Source organism: Podarcis liolepis (genome assembly GCF_965112155.1).
Source record: "Podarcis liolepis genome assembly, chromosome: 4".
NCBI classification, from domain to species: domain Eukaryota; kingdom Metazoa; phylum Chordata; class Lepidosauria; order Squamata; family Lacertidae; genus Podarcis; species Podarcis liolepis.
This window is the reverse complement of record NC_139558.1, coordinates 686,536-706,427: the sequence shown is the minus strand read 5'-3', so window position 1 is coordinate 706,427 and position 19,892 is coordinate 686,536. Positions and strand designations below refer to the sequence as shown.

The window sequence follows — 19,892 nt, the reverse complement described above, 5'->3', positions numbered from 1 at the left end:
GCCTTATTTTCAGCTCCCCTACCCCCTATGTGTTGAGGCTTTCCAATTTCCTTATCAGCAGGGCATCTCTTCCAAAAAAGGGTATCAGACAGCTTTTGGGCACAAAATTACTGCTTGCAACTGTGACTGATACCATGGTGCTGCTTACAAAGATTTTTCCTATTAAGTTTTAGCAAGTGTGAATGCCACAGAAAATAACCTTTCATATGTGCCAGATTAAGACAAAGAAAATAAGGAGAGAAAATACAAGCAATTCTAGTAGGAGTTTAAAGAAAGATATCACTTCAAGCTTAAACTGAAAAGAGGTAGCTGGACTACGCACAATTACTTGGTAGGGTGTCTTCATTTTATGCACATTTTGTACATATTATTGAGTATTTCCATATAGAAAATAATAAAACAGAAGATTAGATGTAAACAGCAGAATAGTCTCAGAGGTTATATAATAATGAGACATCTCTGGGTCATGATAGATTGTACCATAATTTCTTCACAAATTCCTGTGTTATAAATTCTCTCTTTTTTGCCCTTTTTATAGTCATTTATTGATACTTATTCAAAGATATACAGAAATACCCATCATAAAGCATATTTTATAATATGCTGAATTAAAACAGCTAATTAATATAAAAAAGAAAAAGGGCAGACAGAAGAAAAGAAAAGAAAAGAAAAGAAAAGAAAAAAGAAAAGAAAAGAAAAGAAAAGAAAAGAAAAGAAAAACCTAAGGAGAGAGAAAGCCAAAGAGGAGAGGGGTGGGTGGGGGAAGATTGAAGTTGAAGAAAGTTAAAACAACTTCCAGCTCTCTGTCCTGCAGCCAAATAGAGTATTCACTCATTAAATCCAACCGTTATATTTTTGTAAACCAGTATTTTTTCAATCTTCAAATCCAGGTATTACAAGTTCATTTTGTCTTTCACACAAAAGTCCATAAGAACTTTCCAATCCTTAAGAAACATCAGTAATTACTGTTTTCTAATTAAACACGTTAACTTTGCCATCTCAGCCAGGTCCAATAGTTTTATCAGCCATTCTTCTATAGTGGGTAAGGCTGTATCCTTCCACCTTTGTGCATATAGCAATCTCACCACTGTGAACACAATCCTTTGCGTGGACAGGCGGAGTCCCCAGATCCTGAGCAGACCCAACCGTCATGTGTAATAACGACTCAAGACAACGTGCTATGGGATTAAATTGGCCACAACTTTATTAAATTTCAAATGTGGGTAGACCTTGGCTCAGGCATTGGGCGTTCTCCCTCCCCAGTCCCCAGCCGGGGACCTAGGGAGCTTCAGGGTTGTCCAGTGTGTGGGGGGAGATGGGCCGGCTCTGGAGAACATATGTTCAAGCAGAGATAGCCGCCCCCGTTACGCCACCGCTGTAGGGGAGAGCAATGACGACCTTTCGGCGTACGGTCAAAGCCTCCCTTCAGAAACCCCTTTAACGGGGAACCCTGGTATCGCCGCCGCAAAGAGGAAGATGGACTAAAGGATTCCGCCCAAGGCCTGATACCGCCAAAGTTGTGACGTTTTGCTATGGGAAAGGCGAAACCTGCCAATGCAGGGAAATTCCTTTCCGGCCCTTTAACAGCGACCTTATCATAGCAGCGCCCACATACCTGTGAAGAAATGTTAACCTGCAAAACCTATGAATAAAAGTTAACCTGCAAAGGAAGACATTAACTGAGGGTTGGTAGGGTGGGAGAAGCTCTGGAGCCAAGTGAGGATTCCCAGGTAAGATCCTCCCTCTATTGTGTGGGCAGGTAATCCCTCCCCCTACCTGGCCTGGTCTCCTTGGCAACGCTTCCCCCAGGTGGGATTGGACAACTGACTGAGGTAGGCGGGGACCTCCAGGTATCACACCTGAGGGAAGGCAAAGCCAAGCCTATGCTGATGGGGCCGCTCCAGATCCAGGGCTGCACGCATCATTTCCAATTGTGTAATCCATTAACCCTAACCCCACTCACACTGGGAATTATAATGTAGCGGGGGAGGGGGAATCATGGCGTATTGATTTGCCTGTCATCAAAGGCTGGTTGATGAGAGATAACAGCATGGTGTATAAAGCCAGATATAATTCTGGCTGTCACCTCACTTTGGATAAGGAGCTCTTAATTTTAGGGCGAATTGGCTCAGATCTCTTTTCCTGCCCAACTCACCCCCATAAAGCCCTACAAGGTCCAAAGGGTGGGGATGCAAGCAAACCTTCCTTGGCACATCCATTTCAGAGCTAAGAGGAGGAGGAAGTCTAGCCCTGGGCTCTGAGTGAGGGGAGCTGGTCTGGAAAAGACTGAGGAGGGAGCAGGAGCCTCCGTGGGGGCTCAAGGGGGGCCCCTTCCACACGGAATCCTAAATGCATTGATTTTAAGGCACACAGGCACAGGTACAGATTTGCTGCACTTTTCTCTAGTACAGTCAGGGTTTTTTTCCAACCACTTTCCAACAGGCTACTTGCACGTTGCTTAAAGTCCAGCTTCTGCTGAGTCTGAAACTGTACAGTCATTTTCCCCTTCCCATTGGCTGAGACCTCCATCCTACCACAAAGGAGACTCCTTGTCCACCACCATCCATGCCAGCTTTTGAACAAGGAAGGGCATTGTAGCACAACCAAGCTTGCAAAAGTAAGCAAGCAGACAAAAGAAGAGAAAAAAGAAACCCACCTCTTCACCAGCTTCTCTCAGATTTCTACTGTAAAGACTGTCTCTCTGCCTATTGGTTGGGTATTCTTTCAATCATGCAGTTGCTTTTTAGCCGTGTGGGGCCAGGGAAACAGATGAAGTGTCTTGGCTGTTTGTTCAGTGTGGGGAACAGAAGAAAGAGAGTGAAGTCTTAATTTGAAGAGCAAAAAAGAGGACGCTGGGCAACCTCACCTTTCACGGTACATGTGCACTGCAGACATGCACCCCTTGCCCTCCAATATTTCTCTGATGAAAATAGGAACATCCACAGAGATAGGAAAAAGAAAAGAGTGATACTCTCTCTCTCTCCCACACACACACTTCCTGGCTTTGTTTGCAAAACAAAAAAACAAAAAACAAACCCCGACATTTTTGGCAAAAAATCTGGAGAGTGAACTTTTACTCTCAAAAAAGAGGGCAGATCTAGGAAAATTCAGACGTATGGCAACCCTAACATGTGCCCTACCTCTCTAATGTCTATGATACATTAATAATTACTCCTGGAAATAGGTTTAGCTAAAGTTGTATCATAGTAATTTGTGTTCCTGATTCACCCTTATTACAGGTAACAGTCAGAGTTGCTTTAGTTATTCCTTTCTCTTGGTTATGAAGAATAAGCCGGAGTCTCCTTTTGTCTTCCTTTTTTGTTCTCCAGTGAGGCGCTGCATAGATATACAGCATGCCTGCCATAGAGTCCCATTTTTCCTCTTACCTCTGCAAAGGATTGTGGGATAGGCAGTGCTTTCTTTCTAGAAAAAATGGTGCTGGTACTCTGGACGGTTGCTCTGGGGACAAAATTTCCTTGGGGCCAGGAAAAACAATTGCATACAAAATAATTACATGTTTTACTGGAACTCCATTGAGATCTTAGTATATAGTTATTACATGATGCACAATAATTAAATGACTTGCTGAAACACCAGACCTTTTCCTGTACTCTCAGTACCTGACTGTGCATGCCTATTTTCACCACAGGGTCTGCTGGGACACGGCTATGCGCCTCCTTTCCCAAGCCTCCTTAACAAAGGAGGCACAATGCTCTGGCAGGATCCAATAACCCCCCCCCCCAAAAGGTGGTGGTCCTGCGTACCATTGTATACTGCCAGAAAAAAGCACTGGGTCAGGTATTAATCTATTGCCTTCTGAAGGAAAGGATATGAGCAGTATCAGGAGGCGTAATTAAGTCAATTATTATACAAAGTGACAATGAAGTGTGCAGGCAGATGAGTAGAATACATTAAATCTAGAAACCTATATCTTCAAAAAGTACTGTAAATTGTGACACACACTTTAAAAACCTTTCATTTTCTTTCTTAAAAAATGTGACTGTGTAACAAACCACTCTCGCTTGAAAACTGAGTCAATAAAACCTTCAGAAATTACAGTGGTTTTGAGATTTCTTTTAACAAAACATCAAACCAACAGGTTTATTATCAGCATTATACTTGGTTACAAGCAACAGAAATACTGTACTTTTCTGTCTACAAGACTATGACTTTTCTATAAAAATCATGCTAAAAAGTGGGAGTCATTTTATACATGGGTAGTGCAGAGAGTCCCTTGAGAGTCCCATGGACTGCAAGATCAAATTTATCCATTCTTAAGGAAATCAGCCGAGTGCTCACTGGAAGGACAGATCGTGAAGCTGAAGCTCCAATACTTTGGCCACCTCATGAGAAGAGAAGACTCCCTGGAAAAGACCCTGATGTTGGGAAAGATTGAGGGCACAAGGAGAAGGGGACGACAGAAGACGAGATGGTGGGACAGTGTTCTCGAAGCTACCATCATGAGTTTGACCAAACTGCGGGAGGAAGTGGAAGACAATGGGGCCTGGCGTGCTCTGGTCCATAGGGTCACGAAGAGTCAGACACAACTAAACGACTAAACAACAAAAAAGTGCATAGGGTGGATGTTTGATTGGTTCCTGCCGAGGCTGTCAATGGCTATTGTGCTTGTTATTGGTTGCTGCGCCAATGGGTGGTGTTGATTGGCTGATGCTCGGCAGTTGGGCAGGATTAGCGACACGCATGGGAAGAGCGATTCTCGGCATCTCCCCCCCCCGGGAGTAATTCCCCCTTAAAAAAGCTCCACAACTCTGTGCCATCTTCCCCCCATTTTCTTAAATTTCAGTCCCCCAAAATAGGGGTCATATTGTACATGGGGGCCTCTTATAGATGGAAAAGTACAGTACATGATAAGAAAAACAGAGATATGCGTAGTCATGAAAAATTAGATGGTATGTGGTTTGAAAAAGGATGCATTAGTAGATATACGAAAGAAATGTTAAAGCAGAATAGATACTAAGATGGAGAGATAAGTAGCACCTGAATTAGCAAACTATGGCTGTGTACAAACATCTTTTCTTAGTGGTGACTGAGTACTTGTTTATTTCTATGTAGTCCACACACAATCTGTATGTATCTATTGCTTATATCCCCCCCCCCGATAACTTCTTTTATTCCAAAAATAAAAGCTTGTGGAAGATTTATTCTTCAATGCCTCACACTGTGTCTATTTGAAAACAGATGTAGGTTGTCCCAGCAATGGGGGTGTATCCACACCTCTCCAATGATGTTGTGTATATAAAAATTGCAATCACCACTTTCATTTTCATTCACTAGAGGCACATGTGGGGAGGAAAAGTTCTAGATAACCTAATTAAAAAGGGATGGTTTTCAACAATCAGGTAACCAATCCCACTCTAGAATCAATCTAAACTGAAAGCAGCATGATAAAGACAAGCTTGAGAAGTGCAAATGGAGAATGATTACAAATTTTTGTGTGTGCTACAAACAGGTTAATGTATATGCAATTGATTTCTGAAAAGTGAAGGGCAAGGACCCCACCTCCATGGCAAATTCCCTACACAGCAAATCTTCCATGAGGCAGCCATAACATAACATTAGCAACAAGAGTAAAAGTATAAAAACCCAAATACTGTATTTTCATACAGAAGAAGGCAACTAAAACCATTCCTTTAGCAGAGCAAAGGGATGGCAAATGCCACTGCTTGGGGAGCATTATAATACAGTGGTACCTCGGGTTACATATGCTTCAGGTTACATAAACTTCAGGTTACAGACTCCGCTAACCCAGAAATAGTACCTCGGGTAAAGAACTAACTAAATTTTGGATTGGACTACCCAGCGAAAGGGATACCGGCACTACCATCAGAACAAGAAGAAGCTCTGGGTGCAGTTGGAGGTGACTTAGAGTAATTACATTATGGCACTGCAAATATTAAGCTCGAATATTAATGGGATGAATTCCCCTAAGAAAAGACGAAGATTCTTTCATGTATTAAAAAAGGAACAATTGGACTTGATTTGCTTACAAGAAACACATGTGATAAGGTTACAAAGGAAATTACTGGTAAATAAAAGATTGGGACAAAAATTTATTTCATCAGACAAAGTAAAAAAAAGAATCATAGAATCATAGAGTTGGAAGAGACCACAAGGGCCATCGAGTCCAACCCCCTGCCAAGCAGGAAACACCATCAGAGCACTCCTGACATATGGTTGTCAAGCCTCTGCTTAAAGACCTCCAAAGTAGGAGACTCCACCACACTCCTTGGCAGCAAATTCCACTGTCGAACAGCTCTTACTGTCAGGAAGTTCTTCCTAATGTTTAGGTGGAATCTTCTTTCTTGTAGTTTGAATCTATTGCTCCGTGTCCGATTCTCTGGAGCAGCAGAAAACAACCTTTCTCCCTCCTCTATATGACATCCTTTTATATATTTGAACATGGCTATCATATCACCCCTTAACCTCCTCTTCTCCAGGCTAAACATGCCCAGCTCCCTTAGCCGTTCCTCATAAGGCATCGTTTCCAGGCCTTTGACCATTTTGGTTGCCCTCCTCTGGACACGTTCCAGTTTGTCACTGTCCTTCTTGAATTGTGGTGCCCAGAACTGGACACAGTACTCCAGGTGAGGTCTGACCAGAGCAGAATACAGTGGCACTATTACTTCCCTTGATCTAGATGCTATACTCCTATTGATGCAGCCCAGAATTGCATTGGCTTTTTTAGCTGCCGCGTCACACTGTTGGCTCATGTCAAGTTTGTGGTCAACCAAGACTCCTAGATCCTTTTCACATGTACTGCTCTCAAGCCAGGTGTCCCCCATCTTGTATTTGTGCCTCTCATTTTTTTTGCCCAAGTGTAATACTTTACATTTCTCCCTGTTAAAATTCATCTTGTTTGTTTTGGCCCAGTTCTCTAATCTGTCAAGGTCGTTTTGAAGTGTGATCCTGTCCTCTGGGGTGTTAGCCACCCCTCCCAGTTTGGTGTCATCTGCAAATTTGATCAGGATGCCCTTGAGTCCATCAGCCAAGTCGTTGATAAAGATGTTGAATAAGACCGGGCCCAAGACAGAACCCTGTGGCACCCCACTAGTCACTCTTCTCCAGGATGAAGAGGAACCATTGATGAGCACCCTTTGGGTTCGGTCAGTCAACCAGTTACAAATCCACTGAGTGGTAGCATAGTCAAGGCCACATTTTATCAGCTTCTTTACAAGAATATCATGGGGCACCTTGTCAAATGCCTTGCTGAAATCAAGGTAGGCTATATCCACTGCGTTCCCTTCATCTACCAGGCTTGTAATTCTGTCAAAAACGAGATCAGGTTAGTCTGACATGACTTATTTTTCAGAAATCCATGCTGACTATTGGTGATCACAGCATTCCTTTCTAGGTGCTCACAGACTGTTTGCTTAATGATCTGCTCCAGAATCTTCCCTGGTATTGATGTCAGACTGACTGGGCGGTAATTATTTGGGTCCTCTCTTTTCCCCTTTTTGAAAATAGGGACAACATTTGCCCTCCTCCAGTCTGCCGGGACTTCGCCTGTTCTCCAGGAATTCTCAAAGATGACTGCCAGTGGTTCTGAGATCACATCTGCCAGTTCTTTTAATACTCTTGGATGCAGTTCATCTGGCCCTGGAGACTTGAATACATCTAAACTACCCAAGTATTCTTGTACTATCTCCTTAGTTATTCTGGGCTGTGTTTCCTTTGCTGAATCATTTGCTCCAAATTCTTCAGGTCGGGCATTGTTTTCTTTATCGGAGAAGACTGAGGCAAAGAAGGCATTGAGGAGTTCAGCCCTTTCTGTGTCCCCTGTTTGCATTTTACCATCTTCTCCTCTGAGTGACCCCACTGTTTCTTTGTTCTTCCTTTTGCTACGAACATACCCATAAAAGCCTTTTTTGTTGCTTTTAACCTCTCCAGCAAGCCTGAGTTCATTCTGTGCTTTAGCTTTTCTGACTTTGTGTCTACACGTGCTGGCTATTTGTTTGAATTCCTCTTTGGTGGTTTCCCCCCTTTTCCATTTTTTGTACACATCCTTTTTTAATCTTAATTCAGTTAAAAGTTCTTTAGATAGCCACCCTGGCTTCTTTAGGCACCTTCCATGTTTCCGTCTCATTGGTATTGCCTGATGTTGTGCTTTTACTATCTCCCTCTTAACAAACTCCCAGCCATCATGAACTCCCTTTCCTTTTAGTATTCCTGTCCATGGGATCTCACCCAGCACTTCCCTAAGTTTTATGAAGTCGGCTTTCTTAAAGTCAAGAAATTGAGTGCTAGTATGCTTGGCTGCTCCTTTCCGCTGTATAGTAAACTTCAGAAGAGCATGATCACTCGCGCCTAATGATCCTTCCACTTCTACCCCACTAACCAGGTCATCAACATTGGTTAGGACCAGATCTAAAATGGCTGTTCCTCTTGTTGCTTCTCCCACTTTCTGGACAATGAAGTTGTCTGCAAGGCCAGTGAGGAATCTGTTGGACCTTATGCTCTTGGCTGAGTTTGACATCCAACAAATATCCGGGTAATTGAAGTCCCCCATTACTACTATCTCCCTTCCTTTTGCATGCTTAGCCATCCGTTCCAGGAAGGCATCATCTATGTCCTCCGTTTGGCTTGGGGATCTATAGTAAACTCCCACAATGAGGTCTCTGTTATTCTTCTCTCCCTTAATTTTGACCCAAATGCACTCACTTTGGCTTTGAGGTTCTAAATCTTGGATCTCTTCACAGGTATACACATCCCTGACATATAACGCCACTCCTCCTCCTTTCTTGTCTGGTCTGTTTCTCTGAAATAGATTGTATCCCCCCATTATTACATTCCAATTGTGGGACTTAACCCACCAGGTTTCAGTGATGCCTATTATGTCATATTTAGTTTGCTGTACCAAGAGCTCAAGCTCATCTTGTTTATTTCCCATGCTTTGCGCATTAGTGTACAGACATTGAAGTCCATTAATCATTCCCCCGTGTCTCTTATTTAAGGATTTTTTCCTCCCACCACTAGGTCTGCGTGCTGTTTGCTCCATTTGGTCTATGACATTTGGATGATCATCTTCATCAATTGATAGACTCCTACCTTCAGGAGCACTGTCTCCCTCCCCCACATTAGTCAGTTTAAAGCCCTCCTGATGAGGTTTCTGAGATTTTTGGCAAAAACATTTCTCCCAACCGTTGTGAGGTGCAGCCCATCGCTTGCCAGAAGTCCATCTTCAAGAAACTGCAGTCCGTGATCTAAGAATCCAAACCGTTCCTGATTACACCATTTGCGAAGCCAGCTGTTCACTTCCACTATTTTTCCCTCTCTCCCTGGGCAACGTCGTTCAACTGGGAGGACAGATGAGATGACAATTTGTGCATTTAGTTGCTTTAATTTCCTGCCGAGAGCCTCGTAGTCTCTTGATCTTCTGGAGGCTATTTGTGCTGGTCCCGGGGGTAAGGTACCGTGAGTGTAGCAGAGTCCACACGAAGAGGGGCGAGGTCCGATGCAGAGAGCCGGGCGGGGAACAGGAACGCTGGAACAGAAGGCTGAGCAGGTAACAGGAACACCGGATGGTCGGGAACAGGAGGCCGAGCAGGGAACAGGAGTACTGGATAGTCAGGAACAGGAAGCCGAGCAGGGAACAGGCGTACCGGATAGTCAGGAACAGGAGGCCGAGCAGGGATCAAGAACACAGGAAGGTCCGAAGCCAACAACGACGTTGCTCCCGCAACCTGGGGCCGGGCTGACTGGGCTTTTATCCTCTTCTAAGGTCAGGGGCGGTCCCGACCCCCAGGAGCCCCGCCTCCTCTGGCCTTAAGGCGAGCACTCCTCCTGGGGGCAACCAGTTCCCTTCGCCTCTCTGCCCTAAGCCTCTGCAGATCAGGAGAGGCCGAAGGGTTACTGGGCCCTGGAGGAGGCTCACCTGTGGCCACTGAGTCATCAAGCCCCTCTGGGGCCAGAAGGACTTCACCTGGGGCCAGCTCCTGATGCACTGCCACAGGTGCAGGCTCTTCAGTATCTAGGCCTTGCCCCAGTTCAGCCGGCCCTGGAGGCGGGGACTCCTGTGCAGGCTGGGATTCCTCTGTTTCATCCTCCGAATCGGAATCCCAGGCCATCACACTATTGCTTGCAGTGTCATTGGTTCCCACATGAACCAAGAGGAAGGGGTATTTGTCAGTGGGTTTTATGATTCCTTGCAGTTGTTCAGTTACATCTTGGATCTTAGCCCCGGGGAGACAGCACACTTCCTGAGACATCTTGTCAGGCCCACAGATCACTGCTTCTGTTCCCCTCAGTAGGGAATCCCCTATCACCACTACACGCCTCCTCTTAGGTTTGGTCGGGGTTTTTCCATGAGCTGTCCGTTCCAAGGTCGCCTGCACCTTCCCTGAGGACTGACTTTGCTGCTCGTCTTCATATACCTGATCGACTGTAATGAGGGAGAGATCCTCAAATGGAATCTGCTCTTCGTCTTCCATGCTAGGGGAGAGGACCTCAAAGCGATTGTGTATTTCTAAACAATGAGAACGAACCCTGGGCCTCCTACTTCTTTGAGTCACGTTTCTCCATATATCTGGCTCCTGTGTTGGTGAACTAGCCTCCTTCTCAGGGGAGTCCCCTGTCTCCTCCTTGGTGGAGATGGTGTGCTCTGTTGCTTCCAAGAAGAGCTCCAGCTCTCTAATTCTTTGGAGCGTAGCTACACGTTCCTCTAGTTGCTGGACTTTGTCTTTTAAGAGGGCAATCAACATGCAATTGCTGCAGGTAAAGCTGCCTGCAACCTTTGGCAAGATGGCAAACATAGTGCAGGAACCGCAGGCGACTGCAGCTGTTCCCTCCCCCTCCATCTGGAGAATGTGTCGGGGGTGGCTACAGCGGTCCTCCATCATAAAAAGTGTGAAGACAGGACAAATAACTCCCCCCACAAAAAAACCTAGGTCTCCCCCAACAAACGTTTGAGACTAGCTCCCCTAAATCCCCTAATGAATGGTGTAGTGTCTACAAATATGGATAAAGCACAGAGACAGGTAGTCACCAAGGATGGCAGATTGCCAAAGACTTTCTTTGATATGCTTGACAATATGGACTTAGTTGACATTTGGAGAATTAAAAACCCTTTTGGAAGAGAGGGAACCTTCTTCTCTGAGGCCAAAATGACATGGACAAGAATTGACCAAATTTGGGTAACTAGAGGACTGGCTCCAAAAACTAGAAAGGTGGAAATATGCCCGAAAACCTGCTCCGACCATAATGCTGTAAAGATGGAATTGAAACTAACACCAACTGGTTCCTTCAGGTGGAGGATGAATGACATATTGTTTAGGAACGAAGAAGTGACTAAGAAGGCCCAAAAAACTCTGAGAGACTATTTTGAGATAAATATGAACACCACTGTAGAAAAAAAGAGTAATCTGGGAAGCAAGCAAAGAGGGTTTTTGATACAACAGAATGTGATTCAAAAGAGAGTCCAAAATGAGAAAAAAGATAAAATATTGGAGAAAATAAAGGAAGGAGAGAAGAAACTGAGAGTGAAACCAAAGTCGCAGGAGATTTTGAAAGAGATAAAGTTATACCAAGTACAATATATGAAAATGATTGTCAGAGCTGCTTGAAGACCCTAGCTCACAGAGGATCACGCTAGCCAGCGATCATTAAGTAAAAGTCTTTATTGAGTTACAGTTTCCATTCTCACGCTGCTGCGCGCAACTCTACGTCTAGTAGCTAGATCGGCGAAGCTCCGTCTGAGTCTCCGCCCCGTGTGCACCAACTTAATATCCTAGCCCGACTCCACCTTTTCCGCCTGACTGTCCTCCTCTGGGTCCCTCTACCCCCCGGGGTCTCTTCCTTCTGGGATTCTTCTGACGCTGACCCCCCGGACCCTCCTGTCTCCTTGCGCCGGGCTTTAGGACCTGGCTCCCTTTCCGGGCTGCTTACTGCGCCACCTTCCTCTGCATTTGAACTTGGCGCGCGCGCCCAACCTTCCACTTTCCGCTTAACCGTTTCTTCGCTCCCCGATGGAGGTGTGGCCACTCCTGACTCGTGCCCTCCCTCCTGTGGTGAGCTACCAGCGCTTGCCCCCTGGCTCCTTTCCTCTTCCCTGCTCTCTGGCGGTGACGCTGGTCCCGACCTCCAACTGCTCTCCTCTGAGTCCCCTCTGGCTCTATCTTCCTGGGGTGCCCCCCTAGACTCCCCCCTTGCCCTGGCCACTGGTGCTCCTTTCTGTGAATCCTCTGATTCACTGGAAAGACTCGGAGATCTCGGGTCATCGTCATCACTCATCTTTTCTTCTGCCTCCTCCCCTTCGCTCTCTGTTTCCTCCCTTGCCCTTGCCTCTGCTCCTAAACCCCTGACAATGATGAACCAGGAAATAGAATGGAAAATTAAACAGATGAGACAAAAGACATTTGAATCGGCAAATAAATGTGGAAAACTGCTGGCTTGGCAAATGAAAAAAAGACAAAAACTTAACACTATCACAAATTTGGAAGTAGAAGGGGAAAATATACAGAATCCAGTGGAGATTAGAAAGTGTTTTCAGGGGTATTTTAAACAACTATATACACAGGAAACTCAGAAACAAATGGACATTGATTGTTTTTTGAAAACAAATGGATTACAAAAAATCTCTCAAGAAAATAAGCTAATGTTGAACTACAAAATAACGGAGCAAGAGATAGAAGGGGCCATCCAGAATATACAATTGGGTAAATCTCCAGGTCCGGATGGACTGACTTCAAGATATTATAGATCCCTGAAAGAATGGATAATACAGCCATTAAAAGAAGTTTGTAATGGAATATTGGAAGGGAAAAGGGTGCCAGAGTCGTGGAAGGAAGCTTACATTACACTTATATGAAAGTAGAGTCTGAGAAGACACAGCTTAAGAATTACCGCCCCATATCTCTGCTTAATGTGGATTACAAAATTTTTGCAGATATTTTGGCTAAAAGATTAAAAAAGGTACTAGTAGAAGAAATCCATAAAGACCAAGCCGGGTTTCACTCGGGCAGACACTTGTCTGACAACAAGAGGAATATAATTAATATTCTAGAAAAGTTACAAGTAATATTCTAGAAAAGTTACAAGTGAATATTAATACTAAAGCAGTTTTGATATTTGTGGACGCGAAGAAAGCCTTTGACAATATTTCTTGGAGTTTTATGAAGAAAAATCCACAGAGGATGGGGGTTGGTCAAGGCTTTGAAAATGGTATAGGTGCAATTTATTCAGAACAAAAGGCTAAATTAATTGTGAACAATGTAGTGACGGAAGAATTTAAGATAGAGAAAGGAACACGACAAGGTTGCCCAATCTCTCCATTGCTTTTTATATCGGTCCTGGAAGTTCTTTTAAATATGATTAGGAGGGACCAAACAGTTAAAGGTATACAAGTTGGAGCTAAACAGTACAAAATGAAAGCATTTGCTGATGATCTGGTACTGACATTACAGGAGCCAGAATCTAGTACCAAAAGAGTAGTGGAACTGATCCAAGAATTTGGACAAGTAGCGCGATTTAAGTTGAATAAGATGAAAACTAAAGTTTTAGAGAAAAATTTAACAGTGACGGAGAGAGAAAGGTTTCAGAAGGAGACAGGATTAACATTGGTTAAGAAAGTGAAATACCTAGGGGTTAACATGACTGCTAAGAATTTGAATCTGTTTAAGGATAACTATGAAAAATGTTGGACGGAAGTGAAAAAGGATCTAGAAATATGGTCAAATTTGAAGTTATCATTGCTAGGCCGAATTGCTGTGATAAAGATGAATGTATTGCCAAGGATGTTGTTTTTGTTTCAAACATTGCAAATATTGGAATAAATGGAGTGTTTCAAGAAGTGGCAGAGAGATATCTCTAGATTTGTCTGGCAGGGCAAGAAACCTCGAATAAAATTTAAGCTATTAACTGACGCTAAGGAAAGAGGTGGATTTGCCCTGCCATACTTAAAACTTTATTAGGAATCAGCCGCTTTTTGCTGGCTGAGAGAATGGATGCTTCTTGAGAACACTGATGTGTTGGACTTAGAAGGCTTTAATAATGTATTTGGGTGGCATGCATACCTGTGGTATGATAAGGTCAAAGCACATAAAGTGATTAAAAACCATATTGTCAGAAAAACACTGTTTAATGTTTGGATAAGATATAAGGATTTGCTTGAGAATAAAACCCCAAGGTGGTTGTCACCAACGGAAGCGAAGGCTCAGAAAAAGCTCAATATGGAGGCTAAATGGCCGTAATATTGGGAAATTTTGGAACAAGAGGGAGACAGATTAAAACTGCAGAGTTTTGAAAAATTAAAAAATAGAGTGCGAGATTGGCTTCATTATTATCAGATAATGGAGGCATATAATTTGGATAAAAAAATTGGCTTCCAGGTGGGAAAATCAAAATTGGAAACAGAACTGTTAGACTCCAAAACTAAGAATTTGTCAAGAATGTATAATTTGCTGTTGAAATGGAATAAAGGTAAAGGTACCCCTGCCCGAACGGGCCAGTCTTGACAGACTCTGGGGTTTGTGCGCCCATCTCACTCTATAGGCCGGGGGCCAGCGCTGTCCGGAGACACTTCCGGGTCACGTGGCCAGCGTGACAAAGCTGCATCTGGCGAGCCAGCGCAGCACACGGAACGTCATTTACCTTCCCGCTGGTAAGCGGTACCTATTTATCTACTTGCACCCGGGGGTGCTTTCGAACTGCTAGGTTGGCAGGCGCTGGGACCGAGCAGCGGGAGCGCACCCCGCCGCGGGGATTCGAACCGCCGACCTTTCGACCGGCAAGCCCTAGGCGCTGAGGCTTTTACCCACAGCGCCACCCGCGTCCCACCGTTGAAATGGAATACTCAGGATGAAACGGTAAAATCTGTTATGATTAAATGGGCACAAGATGTTGGACATAACATTATGATGGCTGACTGGGAACAGTTATGGACCACAGGTATGAAGTTTACGGCATGCAATGCCTTAAGAGAGAATATAATGAAAATGATATACAGGTGGTACATGACACCAGTCAAGCTTGCGAAAATTTATCACTTGCCTGATAATAAATGCTGGAAATGTAAAGAGACGGAAGGTACATTCTTTCACCTTTGGTGGACATGCCCAAGGATTAAGGCTTTCTGGGAGATGATCTATAACGAAATGAAAAAGGTATTTATTTATTTTTTATAAGATATTTATTAAGATTTTCAAAGTGTTACAAAATAAAAATAAAAAAGTAAGAAAATACAAAATAAAAATAGTTAAAAACAATCATTCTTTCCATTACTTATTTTTCATTAGCTTATTTCCCGGACCTCCTCACGCCTCCCTTTTTTGTATTCCAGTTCAGTTTGTTGGTTCAGCAAATCCTTGCCCTCTTTATTAATCCTAGTCTTTAATCTTAAACTATTGTAACATTAATTTTTTACCTATTTAATAATCCATTTTTCATATTCCTTTATAGTATTACAGCTGAAAACCCCTTAATTTCTATCCAACATCATTCTAACATTCATTAATTTTACAATATTTCTGTAAATAGTTGTGATGGGATGATGAGCTGCTTGTGTGTAAAATCCAAGTCCCTCAGAGTTTGGTTAAGTCCGCAAACCTCTGTCTGTAACGGAGCCCCTTAAACATGGCTCCGTCAGTCGCTGGCAGATTCCGACAGTGGTTGCTTTCGGAAACTCTTCCAACATAAAAGCTCCTTAACGGAAACACGCCTTCTGGACTCTCGGTGTGACAGTTTCCGGCGAGGAGTGGGTGTCCCTACAGGAGGTCCTGAAACCTCCCCACTGTTTTCGCTGGAAGTGTCTCTGAGCCATCCCTCCTGCTCACTTTCCCTCGGAGCTCCTCCTCTCCCCCTGCTGGTTCCCTCTTCAGCTGCTGAGTCTCTCCCAACCTCTGTGAGCCCTTCCACCTCCTGTCCTTCCGATGGCAGTTCCCTGACAAGTCTTTAAATTTCTTCCAATCTTCTTCCACTGACTCTTCTACCTGGTCTGGGATTCTGCCAGTCATTTCCGCCAGTTCCATGTAGTCCATCACCTTCATCTGCCATTCTTCCAGAGTGTGTAAATCTTGTGTCTTCCAATGCTTTGCAATGAGTATTCTTGCTGCTGTTGTGGCATACATAAAAAAAGTTCTGTCCTTCTTTGGCACCAATTGGCTGACTATGCCCAGGAGAAAGGCCTCTGGTTTCTTCAAGAAGGTATATTTAAATACCTTTTTCAACTCATTATATATCGTCTCCCAGAAAGCCTTAATCCTTGGGCACGTCCACCAAAGGTGAAAGAATGTACCTTCAGTTTCTTTACATTTCCAACATTTATTATTGGGCAGATGATAGATTTTTGCAAGCTTGACTGGGGTCATGTACCACCTGTATACCATTTTCATAATATTCTCTCTTAAGGCATTACATGCCGTAAACTTCATACCTGTGGGCCATAATTGTTCCCAGTCAGCCATCATTATGTTATGTCCAAGACCCCAAGGTGGTTGTCACCAATGGAAGCTAAGGCCCGGAAAAGACTCAATATGGAGGCCAAATGGCCGAAATATTGGGAAATACTAGAAAAAGATGGAGATACTTGGAGATTGCAGAGTTTGGAGAAATTAAAGGATAAAGTGCGAGATTGGTTACATTATGCTCAGATTAAGGAGGTTTTCAACTTGGATAAAAAGATAGGATTCCAGGTGGAAAAATCGAAACTAGAAACAGAACTGTTAGAACCTAAGACTAAGGTACTTTCAAAAATGTACAACTTGCTGTTAAAATGGAACACACAAGATGAAACGGTCAAATCAGCTATGATAAAATGGGCACAGGACATTGGGTATAATATTATGTTTGCTGACTGGGAAAGGTTATGGACCACCGGTGTGAAGTTCACGACATGTAATGCCTTGAAAGAAAATATTATGAAAATGATATATAGGTGGTACATGACCCCAGTCAAGCTTGCAAAAATATATCACCTGCCTGATGACAAATGTTGGAAATGTAAGGAAACTGAAGGAACATTCTTTCACCTCTGGTGGACTTGCCCTAGGGTTAAGGCTTTCTGGGAAATGATATATAATGAATTGAAAAAGGTATTTAAGTATACCTTCTCTAAGAAACCGGAGGCCTTCCTTTTGGGTATTGTTGGTCAGAGGGTGTTAAAGAAGGACCGAACTTTCTTTATGTATGCAACAATAGCAGCAAGAATACTTATCGCAAAATATTGGAAGACCCAAGATTTGCCCACCGTGGAAGAATGGCAGACGCAACTGATAGACTACATGGAACTGGCAGAAATGACTGGCAGAATCCGAGACCTGGGAGAAGAGGCAGTGGAAGAGGACTGGAAAAAGTTTAAGGACTATTTACAGAAACATTGTAAATTGTATGAGTGTTAACAAGGATGCAGGTCTGAAAACAACACTGCACCAGCAATTTAGTTGAAAGAAATATGAGAATATGTGATGTTTAAGAAAAAGATGAATTTTGGAGTATTATTATATAAATTAAGTATCTAAGCATTTGATAAAAATAATAGGAGCTGAAACAACGTGATAATTTGCTGTTTATAATTTTATAATTGGGAACGCAGGAATGGGAGATGTGAGGAAGTCCAAAAGGTTAAGAAAATATGGTTGTTGAATATTGGATCTTGTTGTATGTTTTCTATTATATGTTACTTTTTTTTTTTTGCTTTTTCCTGTTTTTCTTTGTTGTATTTGGGTGATGGTTTTATATGTGTTTGGTGAATTCAATGTTTAAAATCTTTAATAAATATCTTTTTTTAAAAAAAAACATTATGTTATGTCCAACATCTTGTGCCCATTTAATCATAGCAGATTTCACCGTTTCGTCCTGAGTATTCCATTTCAACAGCAAGTTATACATCTTTGACAAAATCTTAGTTTTGGGTTCTAACAGTTCTGTTTCTAATTTTGATTTTTCCACCTGGAAACCCACTTTCTTGTCCGAATATGCCTCCATTATCTGATAATAATGAAGCCAATCTCGCACTTTATTTTTTAGTTTCTCAAAACTCTGCAATTTCAGTCTATCTCCCTCTTGTTCCAGAATTTCTCAATATTTCGGCCACTTGGCCTCCATATTAAGCTTTTTCTGTGCTTTTGCTTCCATCGGTGACAACGACTTTGGGGTTTTGTTTTCCAATAAATCCTTGTATCTTATCCAGACATTAAACAATGCTTTCCTGACAATATGATTCTTGAATGCTTTATGTGCTTTGACCTTATCATACCACAGATATGCATGCCATCCAAATACATTGTTAAAACCTTCTAAATCTAAAATGTCTGTATTTTCAAGAAGCAGCCATTCTTTCAACCAGCAAAAAGTTGCTGATTCATAATAAAGTTTAAAGCCTGGCAGGGCAAATCCACCCCTTTCCTTTGCATCAGTGAATATCTTAAATTTTATTCTGGGCTTCTTGCCCTGCCAGACAAATCTAGAAATATCTCTCTGCCACTTCTTGAAGCAATCCATTTTGTCCACAATTTGCAATGTTTGAAACAAAAACAGCATTCTAGGCAATACATTCATTTTTATCGCAGCAATATGACCCAGCAGTGAAAGCTTCAAGTTTGACCAAATTTCTAAATCTTTTTTCACTTCGGCCCAGCATTTTTCATAGTTGTCTTTAAATAAATTCCCATTTTTTTGCTGTCATAGTAATCCCCAGGTATTTCACTTTCTTAACCACTGTCAAACCTATCTCATTCTGAAACTTCTCTCTCTCGATCGGTGTTAAATTTTTCTCTAAAACTTTAGTTTTTAACTTATTCAGTTTAAATCCTGCAACCTGACCAAATTCTTGAATCAATTCTAAAACCCTTTTAGTGCTAGATTCTGGCTCCTGTAATGTCAATACTAAGTCATCCGCAAATGCTCTCAATTTGTACTGTTTAGCTCCGACTTGTATACCTTTAACCAACTGGTCCCTTCTAATCATATTCAACAAAACCTCCAGGACCGATATAAAAAGCAATGGGGAAATTGGGCAGCCTTGTCGTGTCCCTTTTTCTATCTTAAATTTTTCCATCACTACATTATTTACAATTAGTTTAGCCTTTTGTTCTGAATAAATTGCACTTATACTGTTTTCAAAGCCTTGGCCTACCCCCATCCCCTGTAGGTTCTTCTTCATAAAACTCCAAGAAATATTATCAAAGGCTTTCTCCGTGTCCACAAATATCAAAACTGCTTTAGTATTTATGTTCACTTCTAGTTTTTCCAAAATATCAATTATATTCCTCAAATTGTCAGACAAATGTCTTCCCAGGAGAAAGCCCACTTGGTCTTTATGAATCTCTTCCATCAACACTTTTTTCAATCTCTTGGCTAAAATGTCTGCAAAAATTTTGTAATCCACATTAAGTAGTGATATGGGGCGGTAGTTCTTAAGCTGAGTATTTTCAGTCTCTGTTTTCGGTATAAGTGTACTGTACGCCTCTTTCCACGACTCCGGTGCCCTTTTCCCTTCCAATATTTCATTGCAGACTTCCTTTAAAGGCTGTATTAACCACTCTTTCAAGGATCTATAATATCTAGAAGTCAGCCCATCTGGTCCTGGAGCCATTCAAAACATGCCCAATTGCATGTTTTGAATGGCACCTTCTACTTCCTGTTCAGTTATTTTATAATTCAACATTAATTTACTTTCTTGAGAGATTTTTTGTAATCCATTTGTCTTGAGAAATCGGTCTATGTCCATTTCTTTCTGTGGCCCTTGTGTGTATAATTGTTTAAAATACCTCTGGAAACAGTTTCTAATCTCAGTTGGGTTGTGTATGTTCTTTCCTTCCACTTCTAGATTTGTGATAGTATTTAGTTTTTGTCTTTTTTTCATTTGTCAGGCCAGCAATTTCCCACATTTATTAGCTGATTCAAATGTTTTTTGTCTCATTTGTTTAATTTTCCATTCTATT

At 42.4% G+C, this 19,892-nt stretch overlaps 1 long non-coding RNA gene across 2 annotated transcripts in view; it reads right to left on the bottom strand.

Annotated features, from left to right (window-relative positions):
* Window positions 1-19,892, bottom strand: part of LOC310706055 — a 542,773-nt gene that overhangs the window by 233,537 nt on the left and 289,344 nt on the right. The window contains exon 3 of one of the 2 annotated variants that reach the window (XR_014525601.1): window positions 15,912-15,922. The exons of the other annotated variant lie outside the window; for it this stretch is intronic. This is a non-coding gene — a long non-coding RNA (uncharacterized lncRNA). Of the gene's footprint in view, window positions 1-15,911; window positions 15,923-19,892 lie in introns of those variants that run through there. 2 annotated transcript variants of the gene reach the window in all.